Genomic DNA, 9,823 nt, shown 5'->3' with positions numbered 1-9,823 from the left:
TGTTAGCACTACGTATTAGTGGGAAGCCTCGGTTAGAGAGATGAAGAATTTCAAAATCTTGTGGTAAGTGTCATGTCAGAGAGAATTTCAAAATTTGTTATGCGGACTGTAAATGTTTTGACCATAACTAAGGAGTAAGAAGACTGCTACTGTATGTATCAGAATCCACCATCCTTAAAAGTTGCTTGCAGCATATTTCAGCCTTGACTCCTGTTGTAATTTTTTAAAAGATAAATCAGCTTATCTGGTTTCATGGTTAAATTTTTATTTTAGAAAAGTTTAGTGCTCCTAGGAAATTTTTTACAGTGTTAGGGCACTCCCCATCAGTATATTTTTAGCAATAAGTTTAAAGCCCTAAGCATTTCCCCTGAATTTAAAAAAAAGTCGTAGTTGTTGAATAAGTTTAGTTTCAGCGCAGTATAACTGATAGTTTTATGAATATAAAATAAATTAGGGTAGTTTATAATTTATTTTTTTCAAAAATCATTTCTCAGGGCGCCTGGCTGGCTCAGTCAGTAGAGTATGTGACTTTTGATCTCGGGGTCGTGAGTTCAAGCCCCACACTGGGCGTAGAATTACTTAAAAATAAAATATTTATTATTATTATTTTTTTTTTTAAGATTTTATTTATTTGAGAGAGAGAGACAGCAAGAGAGGGAACACAAGCAGGGGGGGAGCGGGAGAGGGAGAAGCAGGCTTTCCGTGGAGCAGGGAGCCCGATGCAGGGCCCGATCCCAGGACCCTGAGATCATGACCTGAGCTGAAGGCAGATGCTTAACGACTGAGCCACCCAGGTGCCCCCAAAATAAAATATTTTTTTAAAAAAACATTTCTCAATAAACAGTAGAACTGGAGAAACCTGTATGCCATTTTGAGAGATTAAATTTAAAATCTTTGTGTTTGGCAAACACGTTTGTTACATACAAAGTTAGAATTCACATCAAAGAAAGTTTTCTAGAGTAAATTTTAGTTTTTTAACTGGAAATAACCTAAGAAGTAGAATACTAGATACATATTTTTTTAATGTGGAGAAATGTCTTAAAATTTAGAAGTAACTCTTTCTATATAGAGACTATTACCCACACACACAAAAAAAATCAGATTTTTTTTTCTCCTGATTACTGAGAGTAAAAGTTATTATTATTTTTTTTTAAGATTTTATGTATTTGACAGAAAGAGACACAGCGAGAGAGGGAATACAAGCAGGGGGAGTGGGGGAGGAAGAAGCAGGCTTCCGGCGGAGCAGGGAGCCCAATGCGGGGCATCAATCCCAGGACCCCGGGATCATGACCTGAGCCGAAGGCAGACGCTTAATGACTGAGCCACCCAGGCGCCCCGTGAAAGTTATTTTTGTGTGGTTTTGATTTGGAAGTATGTCTTCTAGGATTTCAAATAAAAATGAATGCTGCTATATTTAGATTTAACTCTGGCATTTCCTAGAAGTGCAAAGAAATATATTTAGAAATAGGTCACTTTAGGGGTGCCTGGGTGGCTCAGTCATTAGGTGTCTGCCTTCAGCTCAGGTCATGATCCCAGGGTCCTGGGATCGAGCCCCGCATCGGGCTCCCTGCTCCGTGGGAAGCCTGCTTCTCCCTCTCCCACTCCCCCTGCTTGTGTTCCCTCTCTTGCTGTGTCTCTCTCTGTCAGATAGATAAATAAAATCTTAAAAAAAAAAAAAAAGGAATAGGTCACTTTATTCTTCCTATGTGTATTCTGATTCTCCAGATCTGTAAGAATCTCAGGATTGGAGAGATAAATGGGAGCCCAACCCCTTTTTTCTAGGTGTGATCACACTTAAAAGATGAATATTTACAACTCGATATGTTTGGAGCTGCTTCTATCCATAGACCTCAAGATGGTTTTATTTTCAAATTTTAAAACTCTTTTACTTACTCATCTGACTTTATATGGCACATGATATCCTTGTTATTTTCTGTTATAGCATATATCGTGTAGATAAAACAACCTGAAAGAAATTGTTAAGAATAGTACAAAGAGAGGGGCGCCTGGGTGGCTCAGTCGTTAAGCGACTGCCTTCAGCTCAGGTCATGATCCCAGAGTTCTGGGATCAAGCCCCGCATTGGGCTCCCTGCTTGGCGGGAAGCCTGCTTCTCCCTCTCCCTCCACCCCCCCGCCCCCCGCTTGTGTTCCCTCTCTCGCTGTGTCTCTCTCTGTAAAATACATAAATAAAATCTTAAAAAAAAATAATACAAAGAGAAATGAAATTTGGGTAACCATGCTGTTTGGAAAAAAAGGGGGTGGGGAGGACCTTCACATACTTAGATATGTAAAGTTGACATTATGCCATGTGAAACACCTAGTGCACCCATAGAAAATTTGCTTATCTTTTTGATGGTATCTTCCAAGTACTAATGTATTAATGTATATGCCTTTTTTTCATTTGCACAGCCATGTTCAAGTTTTACAGTTAAATTAGACATATAATCAATTAAGAAATTACCATACATGGTGCAGGAGTCTGTTTACAGAGCTTCCCCGCCCACCCTCACAAAGGGAATTGTGCAGGTGCTGCAGTCAAGATGAGGAAGAGATCTGCAGCTAATGTTACAAAGTTGTCTCAACTGGTTTTCAGAAACACACATGTTGTGTATGCAACACAAAATGCACAATATAGAGAGGAAGCTCAAGTGTTCATGGAAGTGAATCCTTCAGTTCTCTAAATACCTCTAAATAATATAAATTTAGATAAATTATTTTATAGAATACATTTTCTTCATTACAGTTAAATACTCCCCAGCTAGAACTTTCTATCATGAGATCAAAAAAATGACATAAAACCTATTTGACATTAACCTTTTATTTTTGTCACGTTACATAATTTCCCAACTCATAATTCTCATTTAAAATATATTCTGTGTTTCAGATTGCCTAACTATGAAAACATTACCTTGAGCTTGACTCTCAAGAATGTCTTCAGTGTCTTCAGGTTATAAGATGCTGTGAAAGTCACAAAGCAAATATTTTCCTTTCAGAGCATGACATGGATTTGTTATAGTGTGTGTGTGCATGCGTATAAAATACTTACATCCTTTTTCTTATACTGCTTTCCAGAATGTTTCTTTTCTAAATGGAATGTCAAAAAGGAATCTTTTGAAAAAATATTCCTGTATCTACTCTGAAAGAAAAAGGCACTGCACTGATAATTCATCATCAAATATTTGCTAAATGCTAATTTTGTACAGGGCACTTAGAGGTTATAGGAACACATAATCTAGCTAGGTGAATAGTAAGTGCACACAAAAGAAGACACAGCAGTGTATGGTAAGTGCCAAGTGAGTGGTACAAGTGAGAGCAAAGGAGAACCTTTGAAGTGTGTGAGAGCATCCACGCATTCATTCATTCAGCAATTATTGAGATCCTAATTTGGGCCAGGTGCCATTCTGGGCTCCCAGATCCCTCAGTGAACAAAAGACCAAGGCCCTGCTCTCATGGGAAGACAGACAATAAACCCAGGTAAACACTGTAGTAAGTTATAAGAGAGAAAATAAGGCAAGATAAGGAAAATGTAGAGTGCTGGGGAATGGGAAGGTGGTCATGATAGGTCATGGATCATCTAAGCAGACTTGAAGTAAGGGGCAAGCCTGCAGATAGCCGAAGGAACAGCATTCCAGACAGAGAGCAGCCAGTGCAAAGGGCCTGAGACATGAGCATCCCTGGTGAATTCAGGGCATGGCAAGTCAGCAAGGGATAGAATCAGAGGGAGGGCAGAGGGGTTGGGGGGCAGAGAGAGCATTGCAGGTATTCATGGTTGAACGTAGAAAAGGACTTTGTTTTTTACAGTGAAGAAAGTGGGGATTCGTTGGAGGATTTTGGCTTATGTTTTATTTTATTGTTTTTTTAAAGATTTATTTATTTTAGAGAGAGAGTGCACACGAGCATGGGTTGGGGCAAAGGGAGAGGGAGATAGAGAAACCTTAGTGGACTCTGCACTGAGCTCGGAGCCTGATGCGGAGCCTGATCCCACGATCCTGAGATCGTGACCTGAGCCAAAACCAAGAGTTGGACACTTAATGGTCTGTACCACCCAAGGGCCCCTTGGCTTATGTTTTAAAGGGATTACTCAGGAGGGTGGGATGAGAATAGATTGCAGGGGGTAAAAGAATGGAAGCAGAGAGACCAGGTGGGATATGGTGATGGCTTGGATTAGGAAGATGGCAGTGGCGGTGGTACGTGGTGGGATTCTGGATCTATTCTGGAAGTGGAGCCAAGAGGCGTTCTTGCTGGCTGTGGAGCATAAGAGAGTGAGCGGTCAAGGGTTACATACAGGAGTTGGAATTTGAACTGGAGCCTGGAGGAATTTGTTGACCATGAAAAGATGGCATAAGCAGAGGAATTTAGGTGGGCCAGAACCAAATTAGGTGAGAAGTGTAAGAAAGGGGCAGGACAGTAAGGAAAGCTCTTTGATGGAATGAGAAGTTTGTAAAAGGAGAAAAGACAGAGGGGGGGAAGGCAGGCTGGGAAGGGACTTTGGGATCAGTTTGTGAAATGCACTAAATGCAAAGTCAAAGTATATGAAGTTTTTTTCTCTTACATGTTAAAAAATCATAAAAGTTTTCAAACAGGGCAGTGATGCGACTTAGAAAGAAGCACTGTAGTTAATAATAGCTTTGGTACCAGACAGATCGGGGTTCCACCCCTTGCTCTTTTCATTTCTGTGCTGTCTTTGAGTAAATTACATAACCTCCCTGAGGGAATGTGCCCAGTTTCTCCCTCTGGATTGAGAATTTACCATTCTGAGGAAGTTTGTAAGGGTCAAGTGAGATCGTGTATATAAAGATTTACATAGTGCCTGACGCACGTGGGTCTCAGCTATCACTGCTGTTGAAAATTATTATTGCTATAAAAAGTAACATTAAAGCAGTATTTCATTGCACATGTCTACTAACAGTGAATGAATGTTTCCTTTAGGAAATGAAATGGACTTTTTATCTAAAGTGAATTATTCCTGTCAGCCAGTATTTCCTTCTAAGACTGGGCATTGCTCCTTGAAATTCCTATTAGTTGTCCAGTAGTATACTTTTATCAGAACAGCAGGGGATGTAATGCAGAGTTTACCTGAAACACTTAGAGATCAAATCTAACAGATTCCCATCTTGGTATTCCCAGTTTAGTGCAGAAAAGCCTCTGAGAAATTTAGCAGCAGAAACCTGATGTCACTTTAAAACCCAGTTGTCAGGGCGCCTGGGTGGCTCAGTCGTTAAGCGTCTGCCTTTGGCTTGGGTCATGATCCCAGGGTCCTGGGATCGAGCCCCACATCGGGCTCCCTGCTCCACGGGGAGCCTGCTTCTCCCTCTCCCACTCCCCCTGCTTGTGTTCCCTCTCTCGCTGTGTCTCTCTCTGTCAAATAAATAAATAAAATCTTAAAAAAAATAAAATAAAACCCAGTTGCCAAAAGTTAAGGTCCTGCTGAATGCTATTCTGCAGAACACAGATTTAGAAAATGCTGAGAAAGTGAAAAAAAGCATATGGGCTTTGATTTCATTTACATATCAAAATATACCTTACATGTAAAAATGTAGTAAAGAAAAAGACTAAAAAAGCATGTTCCATGGTATCAGCTCAGGATGCCATAACAAAATAGCATAGACTTACGGGTGGCTTAAGTAACCGAAATTTATTTTCTCCCAGTTCTAGAGGCTGGGTAGTCCAAGATCCAGGTCCTGGCCAATTTGGTTGCTGGGCAGGGCCTTCTTCCTCGTTTGCAGACAGCTGTTTTCTCTCTGTGTCCTCATGTGAGTGCTGGTGTCTCTTCCTCTTATAAAAGCACCAGCCTTGGGGCGCCTGGGTGGCTCCGTCAGTTAAGCATCTGATTCTTGATTTCGGCTCAGGTGATGATCTTAGGGTCCTGGGATCGAGCCCCGTGTTGGGCTCCGCACTCGGCAGGGAGTCTGCTTAAGATTCTTTCTCCCTCAGCCCCTCCCCCGCGACCTCCTCTCCCTCCCTCTCTCTTTTTTTTTTTAAGATTTTATTTATTTGACACAGAGAGAGGGAGCATAAGCAGGGGGAGCGGCAGGCAGAGGCAGACAGAGAAGCAGGCTCCCCGCTGAGCAGGGAGCCCCGATGTGGGGCTCGATCCCAGGACCCCGGGATCATGACCTGTGCCGAAGGCAGACGTTCAACCAACTGAGCCACCCAGGCATCCCTCTCCCTCCCTCTCTTAAAAAAAAAAAAAAGCACCAGCCTTATCCTATTGGGGCCCTGCCATTATGACCTCATTTAACCGCAATTACCTCCTAAAGACCCTGTCTACAAATCCAGTCATACTGGGGGTTAGGGTTTCAAACATGAGCTTTGGGAGGGGCACAGTTCAGTCCATAGCAGTCACCTCTAGGCAGTGGAATCATAAGTGATCTTCATTTTCCTCTTTTTACACTTCTGTACTTTCCAAACTTTCTGTGGTCATAGGGATTGAGTGAAACTAGATTCTATTTCTAGATTCCATTTATATGAGGTACCTAGAGGAGTCAGATTCATAGAGACAGAAAGTACAGTGGTCGTTGCCAGGGGCCAGGGGAAGATCGGAATGGAGAATTAGTGTTGAATGTGTACAGAGTTTCAGATTTTCCAGATGAAGACTTCTGGAGATGGATGGTGGAGACAGTTGCACAACAATGTGAATGTACTTAATACCACTGAACTGTACACTTAAAAATAGTTAAGGTGCGGGCGCCTGGGTGACTTAGTCAGTTAAGCGTCTGCCTTCGGTTCAGGTCATGATCCCAGGGTCCTGGGATCGAGTCCCGCGTCGAGCTCCCTGGTCATCGGGGAGTCTGCTTCTCCCTCTCCCTCTGCCCCTCCCCCTCTCCTCCCTCATGCTTGCTCCGTCTCTCTCTCTCAAATAAATTAAAATCTTTTTTTTTTTTTAAGATTTTATTTATTTATTTGAGAGAGAGAGAGAGAGAGTGAGCACGAGAGGGGGGAGCGGCAGAGGGAGAAGCAGACGCCCCGCTGAGCAGGGAGCCCGATGCGGGACTCGATCCCGGGACTCCAGGATCATGACCTGAGCTGAAGGCAGTCGCCCAACCAACTGAGCCACCCAGGCACCCTAAATTAAAATCTTTTAAAAAAATAGTTAAGATGGTAGATTTTATGTTATGTGTACTTTTTACACACACACACACACACACACACACACATATATTCCCAAGACCCTCCATCAGAAAAAAACCCAAAAAACTTCTAAAAAAATAGACAGCTTTTAGAGTTAAAGAGATGGTTAAGTACTAGTTCTGTGTTGACCTAGTGGTTCTCAAACTTGAGTACACATCAGAATTACGCAGACAGCTTGTTTGACACTCCCTGAGTTCCCGATCCAGTAGGTCTGGGATGGGCCTGAGAATTTGCACTTTTTAACAAGCCCCCAGGTGGTTGAGAACCACTGGCTAAGAGCAAGTCTTCGTTCCTGGTTTATAAAAATGGAGATATGAGTCAGATGTGAGGCTTCTGTGAGGATACTGATCCAGAAGCTCTCAGCATCAGCTTTAGTTTCTTTTTAACAAATCATTTGCTTGCTTTTATTTTCAAATAATTTATTTTTGGATTTTTCCCCCATGGAATAATTATGGTCATTTTACACAAACAGAAAGAGATAACTTATTTTTATTTTACTTTATTTTTTTAGTAAGCTCTAAGTGGGGCTTGAACTCACAACCTCAGAGATCAAGAGTCACATGCTCTACCCATTGAGCGAGAAATAACTTATTTTTAGAAACATATATTAAAGTATTTAAATATGTGACAGGCATGTAACATTAACTTCGTTTCTTAGATTAGGATTATTTCAGTCCAGTGACTAGACTAGGGTTATCTATTTAATGATCAACTTTTTTCTTATTTCAGACTAAATCTGCACGTGTACGTATGGCGGGCAGGATTATATTCTGGTGAAAATAAGGGTTATGGCAACTCCCCTCCCTCCATTCCCTTCTGTAAAAAAAACGACAAAACCTCTGGGAAACCCTATGTAAATAACTAGGGTAAATATTATTCATACCACTTTAGCTGTTCTTAATTCTCAAAGATTTCCACCTTGTGGCTATCCATAAGAGCTAACAAGGGAAAGTGACACCCTAACCCAGTGTTGTACCGACACTAAATTCTGTAAACCTCTCTAGGCCTGGACTATCCATTATCGTGGCCACTAGCACTTGAAATGTGACTAGCACCAGTTGGGATATGCTCGAAGTGTGAAGCTCACACCAGATTTTAAAGACTTTGTGTGAAAAAAAGGATGTAAACTATCTCATTAGGTTTATACTACTTACATGTTGAAATGATTAAGTAAATATTAAAATATTAAATTGATATATTTATATTAATATCTTCCATTTAGTTCAAAATATTGTTTGGATATTCTGGACTAAATAAAATATATTAAGATTAATTACACTTAAAAAGTTTTGGCTACGGGGCGCCTGGGTGGCTCAGTCGTTAAGCGTCTGCCTTCGGCTCAGGTCATGATCCCAGGGTCCTGGGATCGAGCCCCGCATCAGGCTCCCTGCTCCGTGGGAAGCCTGCTTCTCCCTCTCCCACTCCCCCTGCTTGTGTTCCATCTCTCGCTGTGCCTCTCTCTGTCAAATAAATAAATAAAATCTTTAAGAAAAAAAAAAGTTTTGGCTACTAGGAAATTTTAAATCAGATATGTGGCTCTCACTGACACATTTCTGTTGGACAGCTGAGCTCCTCTAGACCTAGGAGTTTAGAAGTGTTGGGGGTGGAGTTGGGGGAGAAAGGAGGGCTCTGTGGCAAAGTCAACATATGAAACTGAGTTTTAAAGAGCAAGAGGTCTGATATGCATTATGAATTGCCAAGAAATATATATAATACTTAGCATTTCCCAAAGTAGTTTCATTATGGAACCCTGCCATCCTTTTGTGTTTAAAGAACTCCTTTACCTGCAGTCCTACATGGAAAAGACTGTAAAATGCTACTCTGAGCCCGTGTTCCCGAAGCTCCTTTCTACAGGCCAGTGCCAATATATTTCTCCCTACTCATGCATACCTTTTTATAGTGATCGGTTTAAAATAATATGCTTCACTTTTCTCAGCAAAAATACCATACAACTAGTTGATTTAAAACTGTAGAATTTTAATTGATGGGATAGTGAGGTTTTTTGCTGTGGGAGAAAATGTTTTAAGATTCTCAATTGCTATCTTTTGGCATGGGAAACGTTTCTAGAAATCAAACCTTCCAAAAATCATGATTCCACCCACAGAGATGAGAAGCAGCACAAGCTTGGGAATTAGAGATTTGAGTTCAGACCTCTGTCTTGCTACTTACAGACTCTGCCATGTTGGACAAGCATCTTACATTCTCTGTAAAAATTGGGGTAATAGTGCATACCTGCCAGGATTGTGTTGGAAGGGTTAGAACTGTGTGATGTGCCTGGCAGAGGGAAGGCACTGAGTAAATGTTAGCTATTATAATTTTTTTTTTAAGATTTTATTTATTTGATAGAGAGACACAGCGAGAGAGGGAACACAAGCAGGGGGAGTGGGAGAGGGAGAAGCAGGCTTCCCGCGGAGCAGGGAGCCCGATGTGGGACTCGATCCCAGGACCCTGGGATCATGACCTGAGCCAAAGGCAGACGGTTAACCGGCTGAGCCACCCAGGCCGTCCCTGCTATTACAGTTTTTATTACCTCATGTGCCTTGGGATATTAATTAATAGTAAAAGGGGCTTAATATTACTGTAAATATCCATACTAGTATATGTTTATTTTCATGCATACTGTTAATGCTTTCTGTAGTTTGGAAAGTTATTTCAGATGTAGGTCTTGCCTTTCTAATAAGATTATCAGCTA

At 41.4% G+C, this 9,823-nt stretch overlaps 1 non-coding gene across 1 annotated transcript; it reads left to right on the top strand.

Annotated features, from left to right (window-relative positions):
- Window positions 1–497: 497 nt before the first annotated feature.
- TRNAK-UUU lies at window positions 498–570 on the top strand. The gene has a single exon. It is a non-coding gene; the product is annotated as a tRNA-Lys (tRNA).
- Window positions 571–9,823: the final 9,253 nt, after the last annotated feature.

The sequence above is a fragment of the Neomonachus schauinslandi genome, chromosome 8 (assembly GCF_002201575.2).
Source record: "Neomonachus schauinslandi chromosome 8, ASM220157v2, whole genome shotgun sequence".
In the NCBI taxonomy this organism is placed as follows: domain Eukaryota; kingdom Metazoa; phylum Chordata; class Mammalia; order Carnivora; family Phocidae; genus Neomonachus; species Neomonachus schauinslandi.
This window is presented reverse-complemented; position numbering and strand designations above follow the sequence as displayed.